This window comes from Peromyscus leucopus, chromosome X, assembly GCF_004664715.2.
Source record: "Peromyscus leucopus breed LL Stock chromosome X, UCI_PerLeu_2.1, whole genome shotgun sequence".
NCBI classification, from domain to species: Eukaryota; Metazoa; Chordata; class Mammalia; order Rodentia; family Cricetidae; genus Peromyscus; species Peromyscus leucopus.
This window is the reverse complement of record NC_051083.1, coordinates 63,089,332-63,114,977: the sequence shown is the minus strand read 5'-3', so window position 1 is coordinate 63,114,977 and position 25,646 is coordinate 63,089,332. Positions and strand designations below refer to the sequence as shown.

Here is a 25,646-nt window from a genome sequence, read left to right as displayed (position 1 = left end):
AGCACTGCGATCTGAAGCCGTTCTCCAGGTCTGCGATCTGAAGCCGTTCTCCTCCAGGTCTGTGATTTTAAGCCGTTTTCCAGGCCTGCTGTGGGCACAGGGGTGATCCTGGCCAGAGTCATAATGGACTACAAATAAATCACTGGCCAAGATGTGGAATCCTACCTTCCTCCAGAGGATCATCTACCCTATGGCTAATGCTAGGGGTAAATTTTGATTTACGTGAATGTTTTGGATGTCAGCAATAAGTCTGGATAGTGCGGTTTGCTAGTGCTTGAATTTAAAGCTGGAGTGATTATTACAGAAATGTATTTAGAAGCTTTGTTTACTTGGAGAGTTCATTTTAATTACCTTTAATGAGTTTTCACTCAGAATCCTTGAAGTTTTTAGTTTCTTCTAAATTCATTAACTTTTTTGGCAGATGATACTCAAATTATTTGGCACTTAAATTTACTTTCTTTCATAATGACCTATTGAACTACTCTTAAAATTCTTAAGAGTCGCTGGGCGGTGGTGGCGCACGCCTTTAATCCCAGCACTCGGGAGGCAGAGCCAGGCGGATCTCTGTGAGTTCGAGGCCAGCCTGGGCTACAGAGTGAGCTCCAGGAAAGGCGCAAAGTCACACAGAGAAACCCTGTCTCGAAAAACCAAAAAATAAAATAAAATAAAAATAAAAATAATAAAAAAATAAAAAAATCTTAAGAGTCTTATGACACAGATACTGTTAATGTAAAGTTAATTTTATAAAAAAATCTTAAGAGTCTTATGACACAGATACTGTTAATGTAAAGTTAATTTTATAAAAAAATCTTAAGAGTCTTATGACACAGATACTGTTAATGTAAAGTTAATTTTATAAAAAAATCTTAAGAGTCTTATGACACAGATACTGTTAATGTAAAGTAAAGTTAATTTTGTGATTGGATCTCAAAGGGAGTACTTGAAGATCTACACCAGTCCAGGCTTTGCTTTTATTGCCGTCTTTGATGCTACATTGACTAATGACTTGACTTATCAGGCAGGAGCCTTGAGTGGTCTGGTGTCCTCTATCAGACTACTTACTATTGGAATAGTAACGCCCACATTTTAACTTTCTATGGTTTCTTGCCTTTGTAGCATCCTTATACCCCCCCCCCCCGCAAACACTGATGTCCCTGCCCCAGCCCCAGCCCCTGGCCTAGCCCCAACCCAGCCCCGCCCAAACCCACCCCAGCCCCACCCATGCCCATGCCCTTGCCCCTGCCCCAGCCCCAGGCCCAAGCCAGTCCTACCCCAGCCCCAGGCCAGTCCTAGCCACAGCCCGGATTCTCTCAACCCCAGCCCCAGTCCCAAAACCCACCCTAGAGACATTCCAATCTTCATTGATTGAGTGCTAAAAATGCAGTGTCCATAACTCATCCTGGCAAACTGAGCTCTCCTGTCTATCCCCTCCGTGCTCATTGCCTGAGTCCCAATTTTCACTTAATGGACACAGTCCTTCCTACTGGTACACGGACTCAAAGTATTACAACAAAGAACTCTTGTCCCACATGTTAATCAAGAAATGCCCACTGAACAAGAGTTTCATTTCAGAGAATTACCATCAAGGCACCATCTCCTAAATCTCCTTTCTTTAAGGAAGGAAAAACTAGTCTGTCATTGCTGCAGTCCTCACAGTCCCAACTGGCTGAGCAGCGCTCAGTAGCCTGTTCTCACACACTGTCTTGAGCACTCTTTGCACTGAGTGATTCTTATTGTCCATAATTTACCCACTGGATTAGACCCCAGCTAGTCCAGCCCCATTTGCGTTCAGCAGAGGGGCAGACACAAGTCTGTTAACAGACAGTTAAGGTGCTCAGTCCCAGTTCTCAAGGCCTTGAATATTAAGGGGCTACTATATCCCACTGCATGGCATCATGGGTGCTATCACCCCTCGTTATATCTTTTAAATTGATGGACATAAATTCGTTTGTCCATGGTAGTGTGTACCAGTCCCATCAGCTACCCTTATTTCAGATTGTAGCCGAAAACTCTGCACTGGGACAGTTTATGTGGATAATCCTGATGAGGAAGTGAACCTTTTCTCAAAGTCCTTGTACAACTTTAGCTTTACGTTAAGAGGGTGCTTATTACCTAAAATAAAGCCTCTTATACAATTGTGCAAAACTCTAGTTGCTCAAGTCTGTACTAACCAAGATCCCATACCCTCACACCCCAATGGGTGACAATGGGGGTGAGGGGGCAACCGACAAGGCCCCTTCTTTGTTCTGGTCTTTTGGCTGTGCTTGGGATCAAACTAAGTCTTGTGCGTGCTAGTAAAGCACTCTGCCATGGAGCTACAGCTCCACCTGGTGGCTGTTTGAGAATAAGCATCTTTATGACGCTCGGGGCTGGCACTTAGTTCTTCTGCTTCTCGGTCCCAATTACTGCAACTACGGGCATTGCCACCACTTCTGCCTGTCTTTATGTGCACATTTGCATTTGTCCATCTTCCTGAGCATTGGATAAAGAAACCAAACTCAGTCATTTCTTTATTTATCAAGACCTTTGAACTCAGATTCAATCTGTTCTGTTCTTAATTTCCAGGCTGGCCCAGAACTTATTTATATAACCCAGGCTGGCCTTGAGCTTAGGATCAAGCCTTTACTTCACAAGTGCTGGCATAATTGGTGTCTACCACCATGGCCTGCAGTCTCTCAGGCTGTGATGTGCATACTTCATTTTGCTGTAGTAGTTAGTATGCACTGGGTAAAGACCTTAACCATTCATTTGTATTGCGGCAGGAGGTTAACTAGTACGTAATTAAGATCCTTAAAAAGGTATACGTGCACAGTGTTAATTGTCTCGAACATATTATGTCCACAGCCGTGCCTTTTAGATCAGGACCCCTGTACGTACCAAAACAAAGAGGCTCACTAACACTATAGTCTCTTTCTTGAAACTATAGAAATGATTGTAATATTGCCAATGGCCCTTCACTTAATGGAACTATGTGCTGTTCACTTAATGCTTTCTCAACCTGCTAATGTACATAATGGCAATTTCAGAAGGATCAGTTTTACTCTTACTTTGAAGTACAGCAGTGGTGTTGACCTATAAGGTCCTATTTTGTGGCTTGCTAATAATGTCTGATTGTATTTGTCCTTTTCTGTTTGCTACAGAAGGAAATCATTCCCCACCCTTATGCCTTTCCCTTTCATCAGGGAATGCACATTGCCAAAGATCCTTATGTCTGAACAGTCAAAGTATAAAACTATAATGGCCACAATCATGCACCTTGAATATTAGTGGGCCATAAATGGCACATGACTCATTCCATTGAATAAGATTCTACTCTCAGACCTTTTGCAGTACAGCAAGGGTCACTAATCTCTTGACTTCTCCATCTTCCTGGACACTGGATAAGGATATCCTCTCCTTTCCACTGCCTTTGATTCCCAGAAGTGTCCATTACTTTAAGATCTTAATATTGTATAAAGGGTGTGGCTTTAATTAACCACACTATGTCCCTTGAACATTAATGTACTTAATAGGGACATGATTCATTCATTTTAATAAAAATATTTGGACAGTTATCCACAACCTTATTACTTTGAGGACCTTTGTATCTCTTTTGCACTACTGCAAGGGATACTGTTTTTCCCAAGGTCCCTGATAGTGGAGCATTAATACAGTGGAAATTATCTTTTGTCTTTGTCAGTAGACAAAGTTATACTCTTTCATTTGCACTATGGCAGGGTATGCTGATCAACCAAGGCTGCCTTCTTTGGGACTGTTAGTATGCACTGTATGTTTTATGTATGAATATGCATTTCCTCCTGCTCTGTGCACTAGAAAAGGATCCCACTCACTTCCTTATCACCTTCAGCGGGAAGTGGAAAGTTCACATGCACAGTGTCTAAGCACTTCTTGTATCAGAAACCTTGTACCCTCTTCCTCCGCTTTAAAGCAGAAAGAGGCTTTTACACTGTGCCGTTCATTTGGACTTCAATGTGCATTAATGCAGTTGTCCATCCTTACCTTTGGAGTAGGATTTACATCCTTATACTCCTTTGACATCAGAGGCATGTTAACATTTTTTTCAGCACTTCTCTTATATATATATATATATATATATTTATATTAATATGTATACTTATACATATGGACTTGTGTGGCAGAAAAGGTTCCTAAGTTTCTACCTTTTGACTGGGGCTGCTGAGGAGTGGTTAATTGTTTAGAACCTCAGCATCTGGATGATTACAATGCAACAATGTCAGTGGTCGAGTACTGATTACTAGTTGGACCTCTGTACTCTCTTTGCATACCATCAGGGATACTGACCAACCAAGCCCCCGAATTGTTAATGTGCATATTTGTAATTACAAATGCCTAGAATACTATGTTCTCATCCTCCCTTTGCATTACCGCAGGGGCTGCTGGTCCATCTAAAATGTCTGGGACTGTTAATGAGCACAGTGATTATGACCAATGGCTTATTTGGGGACTATTAATAGGCACAATGGCAGCTCTTGGTGGTTTATTTTCTCCTCTCATTGGCATAGTAAAGTAAAATATCGCAGTATGTCAATGCTTTTTCCCCCCCACAACGACCCAGATTTCCATCCCCTTTGCATTTCCAGTACACAAAATCCTAAATGGCCACGACCTCATACTTTATACAGTTTTCCCTCTGCCCGGCCCCTTGTCCATGGGATACTCTTATTATGACTGGCCTTCTCTTGACTTCAAGTCAGCAAGCCCAGAAGCCATCAGTTACCCGCTTCCTATGGCTGCAATGGTTCATTTGCACTCTCCTTGGTCCTACCCATCGAACAGAAACACTTCCACTGCATTATTCTGTCAGTTGCCCAAGGCACCTTGTGTGTCGTGAATGAACACGGTATTGATTGAGACTACTTTGATGTGTTTATACACGTTAACTATCAAAAGCAGGCCAAAACTTGGTGGATGGACCTTCACTATTTAGCTTGCATTTCTTAATTACTCCAATTCCAATTGCATTCTAGGGCCAGGAATCATTCCATTCCTGCCTACCTTGATTAATGCTTTACTGTGCAAAAATATTCCAGGCAAGTTGCTCAGGGAGCTGAATTGCCACCTTTTATTTGGGGCTTTCCTTGTACAGTATCAAACTGAAAACTGTCTCCCAGAGAAGGAGGAGGAGCTAGCACTTGGTTTACAGTGTTCCTCCAGGAGCCAACTGCCTGCTTAAGAACCGCAAACTTGCTTCATTTTTGTGTGTTGCTATTGTTAGAGTGCCAACTGCCAGAAAAGTTCTTGATGGTTGATTCCTTAAGAAAGGCGTTTGGATGGCAAGGTGGAATGGACTGTGCGATCATTAGCTTTTCTGAAGTAAAAATATCCGTTTCTATTATATATCTGATGACCAGCGGTGTCTCTCATTTCCTGAGGGTGGCGAGTCTGTGGACAGATCACTCTAACTGTTGCTGTTCCAGTACCATCAAAGCAGTTGTGGACCGGAATGCTTAAGACCAGCATGTCTGTTTGGTCTGTACTACCAGTTTAAAAACAAAAATCAACCTTTGTGTGACCTTTAGTGTCATTATCTTTTAGGAAAATGACCAAACTCTCTAATCTTCAAATTTGGTCAGACATTGAACACCAGCCCCTGCTTATTTTAAAAGGGTAGCTGTGAATGGATGAAATGAGAGACGATGTTAAGTTGCCTTTGAAAATTCTAGGTCATCACATTTGATTAATTCACTATTATCTGCCATTAAATTCTGGCAATAATTTGAAGTAGCTTAAAAAAAAAAAGAACCACCCTAAAGTGGGAACTTTAAAATGATGGAGCGTGTTTCCCCCACTTACATGTTAAAACATATAGGCCAAGATCTCATGATTCTTTTGAGAGTATACTTCAAAGAGAGATCTGCCTAGTAAGAAGAGGGTTTTGCGGCCGCCGAGTATTTGAGCTTTTTGGTTTTTGATTTTTTAACTAGTGTGTGTGAATGTGGCTGTGTGTGTGTGCTCACATGTGCACTCGAGTATCTGTACAAGTATTCACATGGTGACCAGAGAGCAACTAGTTTTTCTATCTTGTGGGTCCTGGCGATCAAACGCCGATCGTCAGGTTTGGCAGCACGTGCCTTTTCCATCGGAACCATCTTGCCAGCCCGCTGCTGAGCTTTTAATGTGACATTGCTGATGAAAACAGGCATCACAACAGCAGCAATTCTTCAAAGTTACTGAAGAAAAAAAAAAGATACTATTTTTCTGAGAAGGATATCAAGAAATCCACCCAGTTCACGATCCAGCTTGAACTTCGGCTCTTCAGACAGCTACAGTATAGACTAGCTGTTTCAGACTACAGTAAGTACTACTTTGTGGCTACTAAGCAATCTTTCCCATTCCACTTTTTCTCTTATGAGAAGTCAGAGGGACTCAGTTGCTAGCTCTTCTCAACTTGTGCACGATGCAGACGTATGCCAATGAAAGAGTAGAGTTAATATTGTGTACCCAACCCTATGCCGGGGTACACTGAAGTGAGAAGCATAATTCCTTCCCCGAAATGCTTGTGTTGTTGAAGACTTAATGTAATATAAACACACTTGAAACCATTTTAGGAAATGATGGCCAAGTGTTGTCTCGTGTAAATTATAAGTACTTTAGGAAGCCTACTGGGGTTGGAAGGTCATGACTTCTTAAAGAAGAAAGTGACTACTTTGCACCCTTGATCCAGATTTGAATGCCACCTGTTTCTACCTCTTGGAGGCAAGGAAAGATATTAAGAGTAAAGGACCCAGCCATTATATTTGGCTATACGCCAGTGATGGCAAGGGATGGTCACCGAGTCCCAGAAGCTTGAGCTTGGGAATTTGGCTCTTTCAACCATTTTTACTGCATTTTCTGTCCCAGAACAGATGACAATGGGTCATACAGATCAGAGGTAACTTTAGTTGAAGTTGTTTTCCCAAAAGGGCTATGGAGAAGAATAAGTTTCATGAGCAAACCTTGCTATGGTCTACCGTATGCTGTAGTAGTATGCACCCTTCTCCTCCCCACATTTTTCTTTTTCTTTTTAAAATTAATTCATTCAGGGGGCTGGAGAGATGGCTCAGGGATAAGAGCATTGGCTGCTCTTCCAGCGATCCTGAGCTCAATTCCCAACAACTGTATGGTGGCTCACAACCATCTATATAGTGTTCTGGTGCCCTCTTGTGGCCTGCAAGCAGATATACAGGCGGAACTGCATACATAATAAGTAAATCTTTTTTTTTTTAGGTAAATACATATCATTAGTGGCTGATTATTTCAATTCTTTTTTCTCTTTTTATTTTTCTTTATTAAGAAATTTTCTACTCACTCCTCATGCTATCCACAGACCCCCCCTCCCTCCTCCCACCCCCAATAAATAATCTTTAAAAAAATTATTCATTCATCATTCATTAATTAATTTTGTTTTTGTTTCTTTGAGACAGGGTTTCTCCATGTAGCCTTGGTTGTCCTGGAGCTCTGTAGACCAGGCTAGCTTCAAACTCGAGATCCACCTGCCTCTGCTGCCCGAGCCTGCCTCTGCCCTCATTTGGAGGGCTGCCTCCTAAGCAGACCACTGCCTTGGATACAAGGGAAGACTGAGCTGCGCTGTGCTGCCTTTTTTGTTTGTTTGTTTGTTTTTGGTTTTTTGGAGACAGGGTTTCTCTGTGTAGCTTTGCGCCTTTTCCTGGAACTCACTTTGGTAGCCCAGGCTGGCCTCGAACTCACAGAGATCTGCCTGCCTCTGCCTCCCTAATGCTGGGAATAAAGGCGTGGGAATAAAGGCGTGCGCCACCACCTGCGGCGCTGTGCTGCCTTTGTAGTGCTGGGATGAAAGGCGTGTGCCCTCACTCCCACCCCTCCCAAGTGTGTCAACAGTACTTTAAATTAAAAAAAGCTCACACTTATTCCTGCTGTTGGACAAGGACCAGCTGAAAAAACATCCTTCAACGTTTTGCATTTGCTTTCTTCTCCCCCAGGGCATGCAAATGATTTTCCCACCATCCAAATGCTTCCCATCCTCTGGCTGACCAGGGGAGAATATAGTGGTATTGAATCCCGTGGGAAACAAGTATCGTGGCATTGTTTTTCAAATAGTTCAAATAAGCATTTCAAGTAATGCTTTTGAAGGAACCTTCTTTTCAAAGAAGATCTAAAGAATGTAGTTAGAGCACTGACTCTTAAAAACCAGCTGAAGCTAGATTGCTGTCCCAACCTAGCATCCCTGGCCACGCCTATACCCAGGCTTGCTGAGGCTCCCAGAGCTCGCAGCCTGCCCCCTATGGACAGAAATAGAGGTTAGAACTGGTTTGAGTCCAGACAATAGCTCAGAGGAAGCTGCTGCTGCTGCTGCTGCTGCTGCTGCTGCTGCTGCTGCTATTCACGATCAAAAGCAGTGGCCAGTCCCCTATTCAAAAGAGAGATCAGGTTGTGTGAGCAGCCGCTCATTGATCGGGGCCAATTCCTTCAAAGCAACCTGGCACTACGTGACCCCAATGGCACCATAAGGCACCCACTGCTTCATTTAGCAGGGCATCTGGAGAACGAGTTTGTCCCTGGTAGAGATGTCCATCAGGAGGTGCTACGCCACAAAACTAAGGATCCGGAAGCCATATTTGGTAGGAAGTAGAAAGAGTCCCACCAAATTGTCCCCTGATCTAGCCCTCACTGTCAGCAATCATGGAATGGAAAGCCAGCCAGCCACTGTCTTCAGGCTGCCTGGAATACTACATTAAGAGTGAGCTTTCTCCCAAGCTGTCCAATGGCTCGTTCCAGACTTGCAGGAATTTGTAAACAAAGACCCCGGTAGTTTCAGAAGGTGCTTATGAGCCATACCTTCATTAAGGGGTGGGAAGTGGAAGCAGTGGATTCGGCCGGCTGCTTGTACAAACCCCTGTGGTAGAAGCAGACCGGGGCCTCCACAGGGGCACTGCCCTGTATTTTAGCCACTGCCCAGCCTGCATCCTGCCCTCCCAGTCTAGTGAGCCTGTTCTCTCTGCCTCTTGCCCTTAGTCCACCGGCTCACTCCTAGGGAAGATGGCTATATTGGTGTAGTTTATCAGGGAACTTTGTTACTTAAGTTTAAACAAAACGTAATGAGAAAGCCCACTAAAACAAACAAACAAACAACAAAAAAGAAATGAAAAAGGTCTTTGAAATGTAAACATGTTTTTCAATTTCAAAGACTTTTCTCTTCACAACTCTTAGAACGTGGGGGATTCATAAGAACATACCTACAACTCCTCAGTTCTTACCATTCCAATTCAAGAAACACAAGTCTGTGCATATGCATATTGTATTGCTAAGAATCAAATTATCTTTTGGTATCAGGGTATAACTACCATTGGAATTTGTTTTCCAGGGATGAATTGGAGTTGGTTTTGTACCCTGACTGAAGAAGGATGGCCTGGTTTTAGAGGGATGAATTCCAGACAGCATCCAAAGGTGAGTATTGAGTTGGAGTTGATAACTTGGTTGATTGAGATAATCTCTGCCTTTTAAGGGTCTAATACGTCAGGTTCTAATTCCTAGACATTTTGTTTTCTTTTACCGTTTGGGTTTTTCTCAAGAGTTTTTGTCATCTAATGAAAGCCTTGTCTTTCTTCACAGGGACAATCCCAGCATGAGACACTAGGATTGCCAGCAGCTGATACAGGCTTCATTCAAATTCAGATCTTTCCTTTTGAGACTCCGGACAAGCCTAGCTAATCTGAGCAAATAACTTGCAGGCCACATGGAGAAAAAGGTACTTTGGAAAGTTCTTATTCTTGGGTTTCTGTCTTTTTTTTCTTTTCTTTTTTTCTTTCTTTCTTTCTTTTTTTTTTTTTTTTTTTTTTTTTTTTTTTTTTTTTTTTTTTTTTTTTTTTTTGGTTTTTCGAGACAGGGTTTCTCTGTGTAGCTTTGTGCCTTTCCTGGAACTCACTTGGTAGCCCAGGCTGCCAGGCTGGCCTTGAACTCACAGAGATCCGCCTGGCTCTGCCTCCCAAGTGCTGGAATTAAAGGTGTGTGCCACCACCGACCAACCTCTGTCTGGTTTTAAGACCTCTTTCTTGTGAAAGCAGAAGCAGCAATTCCTACACCATTTTCTCCTTGCATATGAGCGCACATTTCCAACGTCTCCCATGTACTTGGTCTGTCTCCGTTATTCTGAGACGGGCTCCACTGAGGTGGTGAGGGCAGTAAGCATGTGTGATCTCTGTTTCGTCAGAGAAGGAGAGAGGCAAGTCAGTACAGCACACCTCCTCTCATGCAGAGGCAGTTAGCCAGTGAAGACACTTGCCTCGAAATTGTTCCCACCATTCTAAGGCTGAACTGAATCTCTAACAGTTGTTTGGAAAAGCCTAAAAGACAGAGCACCAGAGGAAGCGTGCCTGTCTGTGAAGGCGAGCTCCTGGCCTTTTGGATTTGATAGAGTAGATGTAGCTGTTATCACAACTGACATTTTCTAGGCCTGTCACAATTCTGGCTTCTCTGAATATCCTCCAACTCTGGAGGTGCGATGCTACACCAGTTGCTAGAGACGCACCACAAGGATTGAGCAAAACACAATTCTGTTCATTTCGGTGGTGTTCCAGCAGTGTGGCTTAAAGCACAAACTAAAAGAGAGAGATGCCCCACAACCAGGTGACAGGCACTTTGATTGACGTGGATCGCTCAGTTTTAAAAGAACACTTCTCAGAGGAGTCAGAGGCAACATGACCGAGAATTCCTTTTTTTTTTTTTTTTTTTAAATCAAACTTTGGGGAGTCTGATGCCAGGCTGTTTATTACCAACAAATTTAAACACAGTACCATTTTGGGGAAAGGTGCCCTGGTGTAATACAGTCCCTGGTGCACAGGAAAGCATAATTGTATCAAAAGTCAACTCAGGGTCCATGTCATTTCCTCCAAGAAGATGCCCTCTAGAGGTAGGCTACCTGTACAGCTTAGTGGCCTAGGGAAGCCTGGACTTCATAGTTGCTACTTGGCTGAACTCAGTAAAGCCCGAACACGGGCACAAAAAAATTACAGGAAGCAGCAGAGGACAACAGAAGGGATGGGGTGAGGGCAAGTGTGGGAACCCAGCTGGGTGACTGGCTCCCACATTTTACAACAAGGTACTCGTAAGGAGAGAGGAATAGAGATATTAGACAGAAGAATAGAAGGGAGAGAAACAGACAGAAACACAGGATAGCCTCCGGAGGGCCTGGATCATTATCCACCGGCCCTTTCTGTCTCTTCTAAAGTGCTATTTATAGGAATGCCAAGGGGTGGAGCAAAAGCCCTCTCCTAGCTCAGCCAAGTGTAGACCCTTCCAATCACCTTGTGACCATGCATGTGGTCAAGCCATTCTGCTGGGTGAAGCAAGCTCAGTTCTCACCAGGAAACATTTGTGGGCCTCTACAACTCCGCCTTCTTGATATAATAAAGGGCCCCTCTGGCCCCGCAGATAGACTGTGCCTGTCTTAGGTCATTCTTCTTGATTAATTTTACATACATACATTCAGGAAATTATCAAGAAGAAAATTGCCCATTTTGGGGGTACAGAGCTTAACTCAGCTCTGGCCCACGTCCCTACTAAGAGCTGGCAAACATCCACAGTGATCTCCATAGCTGCCACACCTCCCAGTAAAGGAGAAGAGGATAATAAAGATGGGATACCTTTTTTGGAATGGGTCTAAGGTGACTACAGCAGTCTCAGCTGCACTAAGCCCTTTTCAAAACTCTCTTTTAACAGTGTAATTTTCAAGAGACTATTTTGATTCCCAGCAGAAACAGTCATTTCAAACACTTTAAAATATCCACTCAAGTAAACAAAACCCATGCTAATTATAAAGACACTTTTAGCTGTTTAAGTAGCTCATCTGTACAAACTAACTCGATTGTGCAAGGCCTACTCGTTTCTAAACAGAAACTTTTAGGAAGACAGAAAAGCTCCCCTAATGATGACACCTTAAGTATCTGAAGGTAAAAGAGTAATAAAAACAATTTTAGTATGAATATCACTATACACTTTTTTTTTTTTTTTTTAGGAGTCGAAGGGGTTTATTACATCTTACACTTAAGGGCACAGTTCATCATTGAGGGAAGTCAGGATAGGAACTCAAGGCAGGGACCTGAAGCAGAAACCGTTCGGGCTTATCGTCTGGCTTTTTCTAGCTATTTTATACAGCCCAGGACCACCTACCCAGGGATGGTGCCACCTGCAGTGGGCTATACTCTCTTGCATCATTTACTAATCGAGATAATTCCTCATGGACATACCCAATGACCAAAAGATAAAAGACAGTTCCTTAATTGAGGCTTCTCCTCCAGGTGACTCTAGGCTGCTTCAAGTTGATAGTTAAGAGCAACCAGGAAACTAGGCAAATTTCTGAGCTACATCACCACCACCACCACCACCACCACCACCATCATCATCATCATTTTGTGATGTTGGGGATGGTATCCAGAATCTTGCACATACTAGGCAGGTACCACTGAATGACACCCTCCACACCATTATTATTACTGTTACTATTTTGTGGTGCTGGTGATGGAAACTAGAGATGCTAGGCAAGCACTTTAGCACTAAGCCACCCCACCCCCCATCATCATCATATTGTGTTTAGAAAGGAAGCGTCCTGAACATTCTAACAGTCTACCACCAACAAAGTCACCCTATGAGTATGCCCGGCCTCCATACTCTTTTTTTAAAAACTTTCTTTTAAATGCCGAATGCCGTTTATTGAAGGGGGTAAGAGGTCTTAAATACAGGCTTACAGCACAATGGGAGAACCCCGGAGGGCAGAAGTTCACTACCGATGTTTTACAATCTTGCATCTAAGCTTTTAACACGCATTAAGCAGGATACACAGACGAGGAACTTCCCTTAAGCATTCAGGAGGGTGGAACCCGGCAGGGAATTAGCTCAGGGAGGATATCAAGGTCAAGGTCAGCAAGCAAGGCAACAGTTACCCAAAACGGGGGCCAGGGCCCTACAGGTCCCCCCTTTACTAATAAATGAGCTTCTGACTTAGGTTGGGTGGGACGTCAGCAGGTCACCTTACCCGCATGACGGAGAATTCTTACAAAACTCAGGGGATCTGGATGGAGTGTTTTCTAAGTGGCTTCATAGCCTACTTGGTTGATAAAAGCTTGGCTCCTCCTTCCACTGGTTTCAACTCTAATTTTGTTAACCCCTTTCTCCCCAGTGTATTTGATAAATGTACAAGGGCTTAAACAATCTACAATCTAAAGGATTACTCATGGGTAGACAATAGAGACAAAGGAGCTCAGACGGGACAATTCTCATGTTCCTAAGTCAATACCATAAAGATCTAAAAATCTGTAAGGGTCTACCCTCTGAGCCATACCACCAACCACCACCAACGAAAAGTCTACATGATTAACACAAGTGCTGGATACTACACAATGCTTTCCCAATGTACTTGATTTCAAGAATTGTTTTTTTCTTTTACCTCTTTTCCAGATCTTCCCCCAGAAGTATGGGCTTGTTGCTTTGCAGTGCTGGTGACCTATTCCCTTTGACGATCCCTAGGAGGAGATGGGGCATGAGGATCCTCCAGGGGAATAGCTCACCACCACTGGGCAACAGCCCTAACCCAGGGGGTTTTAGTGAGACACTTTGCTGAACCCAGCAAGGAAGATAGAGTCAAAGACAGCCACCCTACATCAAAATAGGTAAGTTTGCTGAGACAGTGTAATAGATCATTTTAATTTTGATGTTGTTTTTCACTGTAGTCGGCCTTTTGAGTTTTATTTTTTTTTTTAATGTATGAGTGCTCTGTCTGCATGTATACTTACATGCCACAAGAGGGCATCAGATCCTACTATAGATGGTTGTGAGCCACCATGTCCTGGCTGAGAATTGAACTCAGCACCTCTGCAAGAGCAGCCAGTGCTCTTAACCACTAGGCCATTGCTCCAGCCCCTGTAGTCAGCCTTTTACTTGAGTTATGCTTTGTTTTGTTTTTAATTAATTTATTTTTTTGATGTATGAGTGCTCTGTCGGCATGTACACGTACATGCCACAAGAGGGCATCAGATTCCATTATAAGTGGTTATATGCCACTTTGTGGTTGATGAGAATTGAACCCTAACCCTGACTGTGATAAATAATTTTAATTTTCATCTTGTTTTCCATAGTAGTCAGCCTTTTTAAAATGTATTTTTAATAACATTTATTCTTATTTAATGTACATTGGTGTTTTGCCTGCATGAATGTCTGTGTGAGGATGTCAGATCTTGGACAGTTGTTAGCTGCCATGTGGGGACAGGGAATTGAACCTAGGCCCTCTGGAAGAGCAGCCAGTGCTCTTAACCACTGGGCCATCTCTTCAGCCCCTGTAGTCAGCCTTTTACTTGAGTTATGCTTTGTTTTGTTTTTAATTAATTTATTTTTTGATGTATGAGTGCTCTGTCTGCATGTACACGTACATGCCACAAGAGGGCATCAGATCCCATTATAAGTGGTTATACGTCACTATGTGGTTGCTGGGAATTGAACTCAGCACCTCTGCAAGAGCAGCCAGTGCTCTTAACCACTGGGCCATCTCCCCAGCCTTATACTTGAGTTCTATTTATCATTTTCCTGTGTCTGTTTTGATAAGAACAGCTTCCTGACTAACAGGGAAGCATCTTGGTGGAAGGCTGTGAAAGTGGATATGTAGCATAGGCCTGCACAGTGAAATAGAGAACTGTAACTAAACTGTGCATGTGGTTCTTTCTTTCTTCTAGGAGAAAAGCTGCCACAGTAGTGGCACTGACTTCACGAGCAAGTCATTCTGTTTCATCTAGTTCTCAAAGCCTCCCTGGGAGCTCTGTTGGAGAACTTTACCAGCTGTTTACATACCTCAAGATTCATTGTGCTAGCGACGAGACAGAATATACGGTAAGTAGCTTATCTTTTTACGCTAATATTGGTGGTGACGAATGCCTCTAAGTACAAATAGAAACCTGGCTGAAAATGACACAGAAGTATCTATTATCCGGCAGATAATACTCTCTAGTGCTTCCTTCCTGACATTCACACAGCTTCTTTTGTTCTTTGTAGCTCCGTCTAGTAAATCCTCATCCTTCCTCAAAGCAGCACAGAGAGCTGGGTCTTCGGAGGGATCACAAAATGTGAACACAGGAAAGCAAGTCAGCTCTATGACCCAAGGATCAACATGGCTGCCTCTTAACACAACAGAATGAAGTAAGTTGCCCGAATTGCAGCCCTCGGAGGATTTGCATTTGCTGGAAGGTGGTGCTGGGTGGAGTGTGGGGGTCTAATGGGGTGATGTGAAGCTATCAGGCCTCCACATTATCAACTGGGTTCCCAGCAGCAACTCCAGCTGTAGTCTGCTCACCGGCAGCACGGCAGAGGGATCCAGCCTCTGGTTGCCTTTTGAGCTGGTGCTCTGCCATTCTTAGAGGCTTCAATGTTGGAGAGCCTTAAATAGTTTGCTTTCTTCTGAAAGGATTTGTTTTCTGCTCCATCTGTGAGAATGAAACAGTTAGGTTTCAAGATCTAGTGCAAAAAGAAATCTAAATCCTGAAGCAGCCATTATGAGGGTGAAGGATGTAAATACCAAGCCTGTTTTCTTAACTAGATGGGGAAGTGAAGCTGCCAATTCAAATATGCAGCCACCTGTGGCGTTTATGGAAATTACTAAATCCATGTAACAGAATGCTAAGAGGTGTTGATTCTGTGTTTAAATTTGCTACTCCTTAGTTGTACGACCTTTGCCAATTTCGTTTCTGGTGAGACTTGGCTAATTGTGAATGTCAGGTGAAATATGAACGGAAAGTGCTTAATATAGTGCCTGGCAAGTGAAACGTATCCCCTGGACTTGCACAATGAAGTCAATTGGTACAACGTTGGTTCAGTGAGTGCAAACCTTCAGTGGTGAGCAGAGCTAACGTGCTTCTTTGATTCCACGAGAAAAAATGTACGCATACAAGCAGAAGAGCATCTGCCTTAGTTAGCACAGCAGGCGATTGTGATGGACTGTCGGGAGTAGTATAGGGGACGGGTACACGAGTCACTTCTTGGACTAATGGCACTTTCCCCCTTCCCTGTCTCATGTTTTTCTTACCCTCTTCTTGTTGGGCTTTGCTTGCTTTCAATTGTAAGTGTGTATTGGGTTGTGTGTCCTCATTGTTTTATGCATCTATTTCTTCCTTGCTCTGTGTGTCCAATTCTTCTTCAGTGTATCTGTTTCTTCCTTGCTTTGTGTGTCTAATTCTTCTTCAGTGTATCTGTTTCTTCCTTGCTTTGTGTGTCCAATTCTTCTTAGATGTTTCTATTTCTTCCTTGCCTTGTACATCTTCCTTCCTTCCTCTTCCTTGCTTTGTATGTCTCCCTTCCTTGCTTTGTATGTTTTCCTTCTTTCCTCTTCCTTGCTTTGTATGTCTTCCTTCCTTCTTTTGTATGTGTTCCTTCTTTGCTTGATGTCTATGTCTTCTTCAAGTGTCTCTTCCTCCTTCTGTGTCTATGGTGTGTCTTCTTCAAGTGTCTCCTTCTCCTGTGTCTATGGTGTGTCTTCCTCAAGTATCTTTTCCTCCTCCTCCTGTGTCTATGGTGTGTCTTCCTCAAGTATCTCCTCCTCCTCCTCCTGTGTCTATGGTGTGTCTTCCTCAAGTGTCTCCTCCTCCTTCTTTGTCTATGGTGTGTCTTCTTCAAGTGTCTCCTTCTTCTGTGTCTATGGTGTGTCTTCAAGTGTCTCCTCCTCCTTCTGTGTCTATGGTGTGTCTTCCTCAAGTGTCTGCTTCTGTATGGTGTGTCTAAGTGTCTCCTCCTCTGTGTCTATGGTGTGTCTTCTTCAAGTGTCTCCTCTTCCTTCTGTGTCTATGGTGTGTCTTCCTCAAGTGTCTCCTCCTCCTTCTGTGTCTATGGTGTGTCTTCCTCAAGTGTCTCCTTCTCCTGTGTCTATGGTGTGTCTTCCTCAAGTGTCTCCTTCTCCTGTGTCTATGGTGTGTCTTCTTCAAGTGTCTCCTTCTTCTGTGTCTATGGTGTGTCTTTCTTCTTTCTATGGTTGTCTTCCTCTTCCTCTTCTGTGTCTATGGTGTGTCTTCCTCAAGTGTCTCCTTCTCCTTCTGTGTCTATGGTGTGTCTTCTTCAAGTGTCTCCTTCTTCTGTGTCTATGGTGTGTCTTCCTCAAGTGTCTCCTTCTTCTGTGTCTATGGTGTGTCTTCTTCAAGTGTCTCCTTCTTCTGTGTCTATGGTGTGTCTTCTTCAAGTGTCTCCTCTCCTTCTGTGTCTATGGTGTGTCTTCCTCAAGTGTCTCCTTCTTCTTTGTCTATGGTGTGTCTTCCTCAAGTGTCTCCTTCTCCTGTGTCTATGGTGTGTCTTCAAGTGTCTCCTTCTCCTGTGTCTATGGTGTGTCTTCTTCAAGTGTCTCCTCCTCCTTCTGTGTCTATGGTGTGTCTTCCTCAAGTGTCTCCTTCTTCTGTGTCTATGGTGTGTCTTCTTCAAGTGTCTCCTCCTCCTTCTGTGTCTATGGTGTGTCTTCCTCAGTGTCTCCTTCTTTGTCTATGGTGTGTCTTCTTCAAGTGTCTCCTCCTTCTGTGTCTATGGTGTGTCTTCTTCAAGTGTCTCCTCCTCCTTCTGTGTCTATGGTGTGTCTTCTTCAAGTGTCTCCTCCTCCTCCTCTGTCTATGGTGTGTCTTCCGTAGTCCCATGTTTCTTCCTTGTAGAGCTTTGAGCTTTGTCTGGTTTTCTCCTCTGACGCTTGTGTGATCTGTGCCTTGTCTGGGTCTGTTGTTCTCTCTGCTTGCTCTTTCTCTTAGCTCTTCTTCCACTCTTGCTGCCTTCTATGACTCCCCTTTGGGTCCCACGTTGCACGCATCCCTCTGCTTCCTTTGTGCTCACTCGCTCGCTCGCTCGCCTCACTTGTTTTTGTCTGTGTGATCTGTTGGTCAGCCCTTTGACTCAACATTTCCCATTTTCCTTTCTGCTGTTTCTGTCCTTAGCACATGCTTCTCTTCATTACACCTCCTTTCTGCCTTGGGCTCTTTTCTCTCTTCCGTCTTTGTGGCTGTGTCTTTGCTGTTGGTGAGTTCTGATCTCGGCATTACTCCATTGCGCTGTGCTCGCTTATGCTTCTTTCTTTCTCTTCTGCTTTTCCCTCTTTCTACTCACGTGGAGCATTTCAGTCTCTTTACAAGTCTGTGTCTCCCTCTCTTACTCTAATGTAATCCTCTCTTGGATATTTCTCTCTCTCTCTCTCTCTCTCTCTCTCTCTCTCTCTCTCTCTCTCTCTCTCTGTGTGTGTGTGTGTGTGTGTGTGTGTGTGTGTGATAGAGGGTCTTCCAAGCTAGCCCCTTCCAATAGGTGCAGAGTGTCACCTCATGCCAGACTGCCCTGCAAAATAACCTAAGACAAACACAGCACCGTGGTCAGGACTGGAGTAGATCTGAGATGAACACGTGTAAAGGCCCAAAGTGGAAGACAGATGTTCTGTGACTCGCGACTTAAGGACCAAGACACACAGAAGGCTTATCTGAACTGGCTGGAAGGTTCGTGTCTTAAGCTGGATGGACAGAATGCTGACAACCCAAAGGAGAGAGACTGACTGTTTCCACAGGACCCATGCGAAGTCTAAGAAGTGAGACCCGCGTCCTAAGACACAACCTGAGCTAAGTCCAAGCCAAAGAACTAAGGACTCCAGCCTATGTGGACATAAGGCCTAAGAGATAAAGGGTAGAAGTTGGAGGCCTCTAGCCTAAACCTGGAGGGCCAGAATCCTAGGACCGGGGGGGAGCTGAAGCCGAGACCCCTCCCACTGACGTCCGTACTGTTAAATCCCTTTCCTTCTCTAGGACATTCCCAGCACTCTGTTCTATCTCTTAGGTTTCCGTTTGAGCCAGCTCCGCTGGAGATGTACTTGTCAATGTTGTCCTTTGCCGGAAAGGAACAAGCTTTTAGACTGACAGTATTGTGCGCGGGTCGGTCGTTAATCTGTTTGAAAGCTGATTTTAGCCATTTGTTAAATGTTTGTGTTTTAAAACTTCCATTTCTCTTCACATCTGCTCCACTTGAGAGAGAGAACAAAATCCAGCCAGTGGTATCTAGTCTGACTTTTGCTATTCCCCTAGGAGCAAGCATCCATACAGACAGATACTGTACTTCCATCCTCCCTAACTCAGAAGTCCTAGGCTATGAGAAAGGGAAGCGTCAGACTATTGGGGAAAACACTATCAGGCTATCTAGAGAAAATATGAAGACATGCTCCAGACCGATGAGAAGAATTAGACAAGTAAGATGCAAGTGTGCCAGCCTCTGAGAAGCACCCGCCAGCATCCCCTGCCTTCTTTGGGCTTAGGTGAGCAGGGTATGGAATTTCTAATACTGGGAACAGTGGTTAGGTTTGGGACAGACAGACTGAGGTCTGAACTCCCTGCTCATTGTAGTGGCCAAGTAATTCAGTGCATTTCACTAAATCTACTCCTGGGTTTAACACCCTCCTTTAGGATTAATGAGGAGAGAATTTGGGACTGATTAGCAGGCTTCATGGTTCTCGTGCCCCCTTCTCCCCCTTTAAGAGGGAACTTGACTTTCAATGACTGATACCACACAGGAGAAAAAAGGAACATGCCCACAGCACACTGGCAAGCACGCACAGTTAATAGTGGGAAATGTAGTTGAGTTGTTCTTGTCCGAACTCAGACTGTAAACACCTGAGGCTTTGTGGGCTGTTGGTCTCAGTTGCATATTCTTTTCAAAACAAAACAAACCTTTTCAGAAGGTAAGAATCCCTCATTGGCCTATTGCCTGGACTAGCCCAAGCCCTGATATAAATGCCAGAGAATATGTCTGAATAACAGTCATTTCCTTCTCTATATCTATTTATCTTTGTGCTAAATACTAAGGATGTGATACTTAATTGTGGTCACTTCCGGGTAACAGGAAGATGTTACTGGGTAACATGAAAATATAAATACACTTTGTAAACCATAAAGCACACTAAAACTTCTTAGTGTTGAATGAATGTGTATTACTTAGTAAATGCATTCTACTGATCTATGTGCTATGGATACAATATGGATACAAAGACTGCTGTAGGAATAAAGAGTAAAAACATGCTGTGTAAAAAATATATAAACATAATATGGCTTGAATGAAAAATAATCCATATACTTAAGGCCAATGTGTTTTTACTGCTTTGGTGATTTTCAGTAAAATACATTATACCAGGCAGCAGAAAAGAAAATACATGGAAACCAATTTTAAATGACAAAATATGCAATTATGTGATTATCTTATTATGATCATCTTATAATTTGCAAAATACCATGCTCAGCACCAGGGCTAACAAAGGGAGACATTTTAGCACAGAACTAAAATTTAAGAAAGAACATAGTAAAGTGCTTTGTAAACTAAAGCACTATACAGCTACCAGTAGTCCATGTGCATGAATGAGTGAAAACTACCTACCTCCTACGTGTCAGGTATTATGTGCTAGGTCCATGAAATACAAGATCAGCTGAGCATAATGTTAATGTGTATGTTGGCATTTTAAAGAAAAAGGTTTATTTATTATGTATAAAGTGTTCTGCCTGCACGTATCCCTGCAGGCCAGAAGAGGGCGCCAGACTCTCATCACAAAGATGGTTGTGAGCCACCATGTGGTTGCTGGGAAATGAACTCAGGACCGCTGGAAGAGCAGTCGGTGCTCTTAACCACTGAGCCATCTCTCCAGCCGCTATGTTGGCATTTCATGAACGTTGGGGCACCATATAAACGTAACAGTTCATTTTCCTATTTGGTGCCAATTTCTAGGCTTTTAAAATTCTGTCACATTTATTATACTGTGCAAATAAAGCAAATAAGTAACTGTGGAACACTGTGAACATGAGGCATTCAGCATCAATGAATGCAAGACTGGATGGCAATTATTTACTACAAACAGTGCCCTTGCTAGGCACTGAGATGCAAAGACAGCATCCTTAGTGGCCCGTGTATCTAAAGAAATTATGTGCAAGTTTAATTTATAATTTGTAAGCTGCCATACATGCCCAGTAGTCAATTATTTGCTTTTATCCCAAGACACTGGGAATACAAAAATTCATTAGCATTATTATTACTCACAACAGAGATTCATGTGGAACTTTATGAAGTCTGCAGTTCTTGAGTAACTCTGCCATGAAATACGAATGTTTACATTCTATACTATTTACTTACAAGGAATGAGATAACACTTAATTTAATCAGTCAAGACTTTAGTGACGAGGCAAGCTAATACAAGAACATTTGTCCAGGTAACAGAGGAGAATGTTATGGTCATGTGCACTTTCTTAGCTAGAAAGCCCTACAGAACTCTAAGACATTACATATTTTCTATAGAAATAAAAATGGCCTATAAAACAGGCACGGTCTCTACAAAATTCTCATTGTATTCTTGGCCTTCAATGACAAGAATAGTATAGTTAGCAAGCTGGGTGTGGTGGCATATGCTCTGAGTTCAGGCAGCTGAAGCAGCGGGACCACTTGAGCCCAGACATTTGAGGCTGGCCTTGGAACACAGTGGATAAATCTCAGGAAACTCCGCGGTTAAATGCCTGCTGAGTGAATATAACAATATTGATTGTTTATATATGATATAGTCTTTCTTATGGGCACTGGAGAGATACACAGACTTACAATTCATTGTGCCCAAAGCTGAGAGTAATGTTAATGTGTATGTTGGCGTTTTTTTAAAAAAAAAATTATTTATTTATTATGTATAAAGTGTTCTGCCTGCACGTATCCCTGCAGGCCAGAAGAGGGCGCCAGACTCTCATCACAAAGATGGTTGTGAGCCACCATGTGGTTGCTGGGAAATGAACTCAGGACCTGGAAGAGCAGTCGGTGCTCTTAACCACTGAGCCATCTCTCCAGCCGCTATGTTGACATTTCATGAACGTTGGGGCACCATATAAACGTAACAGTTCATTTTCCTATTTGGTGCCAATTTCTAGGCTTTTAAAATTCTGTCACATTTATTATACTGTGCAAATAAAGCAAATAAGTAACTGTGGAACACTGTGAACATGAGGCATTCAGCATCAATGAATGCAAGAATGGATGGCAATTATTTATTACAAACAGTGCCCTTGCTAGGCACTGAGATGCAAAGACGGCATTCTTAGTAGCCTGTGTATCTAAAGAAATTATGTGCAAGTTTAATTTATAATTTGTAAGCTGCCATACATGCCCAGTAGTCAATTATTTGCTTTTATCCCAAGACACTGGGAATACAAAAATTCATTGGCATTATTATTACTCACAACAGAGATTCATGTGGAACTTTATGAAGTCTGCAGTTCTATAAAGCCAGGACATAACTGTTGGCTTCATCTGTGGACAATGATAACTTTCTGAGTTTCATCATGGCTAAAACTTATTCAGAATGCTTATCACCTAGTATATGCATTTTACTGTGCTACATGCTGTGCAAGCAAAGATTGCGTTCTCTCATGAAGTACTCACAGGACGTGTGAGATCCAGACCACAACCATACTTAACTTCAGTGATGAAATGAAAAAATGGATTTGTATAAGGCAGTATGCTAAATGTTGGGCTAAGTGGACTATCCTGTCTAGAAGGATACTTCCCTGCTGACTTGATTGAAGAGATGGAAAAAAAAAAAGTTTTCTTTGCTTTTTCCATCCAGTTTCTTAAATGTTGAATACTGCTGGCTGGAGATGAATTAGAACTACCCGGCCAGTAAAGGTGTGAAAAGAAAGGGCCAGAGTCAGGTAGTGCCACAGAGCATGGATATCAGGGAACAGAAGGGCAGGGAGGGGCCAGAGCATCAGATGCCTACATACTTGATGTGGTCCAGAACCTCCCCAAACCTCAGTACTGGCTGAGGACCAAGCACCCAGAGCATGAGCTCTGGGGACATTTGACATTCAAATTGTAATATCTAATAAAACATTGTTCTATAGAATGTGCTAATCTAGGTCCTAAAGCTAAAACGTAAGGTGGACCTAGTGTAAAGGGCAGCACAGATCACAGATCATAGCTGAAGAGGAGACACCAAGACATGGCCTCACTGCACAGCCCAGGCCGGTTCTAGTTGGTGAATCTCCTGTCACAGCCTCTCAAGTGCTGAGATTACAGATGTGTGTGGCCATGCCCAGCCTGTAGAATGTATCTGATTACTGAGTAAATACTGTTTTAGTGGCTGTTTGCTTGGCGGTGCTATGCTTGAAGAATTAGTTAAATAGGTCTGGTCTAGAAGACCCACTGACTTGACCTAGAGATTCTGAAAACCAAACGAAGGCCAAGATTTAGTCAACGTAAAATGGAGACATCCCTAACTAAGGAAGCTCCGAAGGTCGTTTGCTCATTGGCCTAGTTTAAAGTCAGGATAAGGGGACTTCAAGTCTGTCCTTTAATTCATTAGTTACACATCCTCCTTTCCTTACACTTGAAGTGTTTTAAAGGAGAATCAAGATGAACTAGTAATTCCAGAGGTATTCATTTGCTCATTGCCTGGCTCAGAGTCAAGGAGATGACAATAAGAAAATACTTTCACACTCATCATACTTAATAAGGTCTTCAGTGTGAATAAAGTGCAGTCCTAAGTGCTGAAAAGAATGAAGACACTTAAAGGACAGAACCTCAAGTATACTTTGTCTCAGTAGTTTGAGACGGCAGTAACACATGAGACTACAGCTCTAACTTTAGCTGAAAAAAAAAAAACTCAAGATAGTGAGAAGGAGAGTTAAATAAATAGATCGCCTTCTCATGGACATGCTTGGTAGAATGGGAATAAAAGAGGTTCTCTCTATTTCTTGAATTACACACATTGCAAAAGATCCTACTGGATGCAAAATGAAACACACGTGTTCCAAAAGGCACTTAGTGTGACGTACAGATGCCTTGAAAAGCAGAGTGATGCTCTTTATTAAAGAGACTGGCTTCAACATTTTCTAGACTGAATGCAACTTGCTTTTTAATTGGCTCAAGTTAGAATATAGGTGGAATATTACTATTTATTCATTTTCTTCATTTATTCATCTATTTTACAAGTATTTGCATATAATGCTCTTCTAGGACCTTCATTTGGCTCCTGAGACCTGAAAAAAATAAGCAAATAGGCATTCCCTCCCAGGGAACTGCTGAACTTAGGGGCCTGCTTTTTGGGTAGTGGCACGACTCAGTCCCCAAGTTAAGATGTAGTTTAACTCCTCACCCCCATTTCTCTGGCGCTACAATGAACAGGAAGCTGGATTTTGTAGTAAGTCTGCTCCTAAAGTTTCGAGCCCTCTACTCAAAGAAACAATGTTCTAGCCCATGACTTAATTTACCTATGACCGTGACCACTACTGGTCAGGAGGTTGACAGCCACTTCGTTCCCCAACTTCAGTCTCCTTAGTATTATCCCCGGGGAAACAACCCATTCTTGAGCTGCAGCAGGCTTTGAAATACATTTGCAAATTTTGCCTGTCTTCAGCTTTTTAAATTTTAAACATGCCAAAGCATAGAAACTGCCTGAATAGGTCTCTTTCATAGAGTCAGACAGCATACAGTAATTGTAAAGATGTTCTTACTGTAAACAAACAAACAAACAAACAAACAACCCCAATGTACTCAAGGCGGCTTGCTGTGGTAAAATAATGCCAGTGGATGAAAATAACAAAATTTGAACATGCTTGCATGAAATTTGAGAATAATAAAATTGGAAACAATCAGAAAATTGGAAAGAAAGACTATCAAAAGAACTCGGAAAACAAATGCCTTCTACAAGGAGGACTGAGCCCTCTGGCCTTTTCTGCTTTGTTTTCACTCACAGAGGGTGGGACAGGAGGAAGAGTGAAGGAAAAGGTCACAGCTCCATCTAGAGAGCAGCTCACCTCTGTTCTTCGTTGGTCTGAAGAACATCACTGCTTTCTGGAACCTAGACTGGGACTGCTTTTACTTGAATGCAGTTCCAATAACTAAACAGTGTTGAGAAGAGGTATCAATTTGGTCAATGTTCCTGAAAATATAGTATTTTCATCTAAATGGCTATCAGCTAAGTCTTGAGTTAAATAGGGATGAAATATATTAATTTAATCAATGTGACCTCTTTATCCAAGTTGCCTTAAAGCTGAAGTCACAATTTGCTGTAAGAAGGGCTTAGTCATTGTAGCCCATACATACTTTAAAGTATCTAGACTGAACTTTGCTTGGCAAGCCAACGTTAACATCTACAAATGGAGAAGGAAACAGAAAAAGAAAAGAAAGAGTAGACGGAGCCAGGTTGAAGAGGTCTGGGAGTTTTTTCTTTGTTTTCATTAAAACTAAATTGGGCAGACACAGATAAAGTGTTACTAATGTTAGCTTTTGATTTGTGGGATCAGTTAATATCCCTTTGTATGGGTAGGGATGGGGGCTACATTTCTGGAAAGTGCAAAGAAAACATTAACTAAAAGCCTTCCTTTCACAGTTTCTGCGATCACTACAGGTTAAGCAAAAAAAAAAAAAAAAAAAAAAAAAAAGAGCATCTTACCATCATCTGCTTTGGTTACATAAATGAACTTGTAAACAAATCTATTGTTAAAGACAGCGGCGCCATCTCCCCAAGAGCTCTATAGGAAAACACACGGAAGACACTTGAACTTTTGTGAACTGATGTGGAATGCGGAACTTTTTTTGACTCAAAAAATGCTGCTTAGCATGAATGACCACCAAAAGGCAATCTAAAGTCATAGGCGTCACAAGTCAGGGCG

At 42.7% G+C, this 25,646-nt stretch overlaps 2 long non-coding RNA genes across 2 annotated transcripts; both read left to right on the top strand.

Moving 5' to 3' along the window:
- The first annotated feature begins 1,224 nt into the window (after nt 1–1,224).
- Nucleotides 1,225–16,208, top strand: LOC114708611. The gene is made up of 7 exons (XR_003736827.2): nt 1,225–6,315; nt 9,341–9,423; nt 9,589–9,724; nt 13,429–13,640; nt 14,697–14,850; nt 15,013–15,156; nt 16,078–16,208. It is a non-coding gene; the product is annotated as an uncharacterized LOC114708611 (long non-coding RNA).
- Nucleotides 16,209–17,050: 842 nt separating this feature from the next.
- LOC119086694 lies at nt 17,051–25,415 on the top strand. The gene is made up of 2 exons (XR_005090035.1): nt 17,051–19,267; nt 25,364–25,415. It is a non-coding gene; the product is annotated as an uncharacterized LOC119086694 (long non-coding RNA).
- Nucleotides 25,416–25,646: the final 231 nt, after the last annotated feature.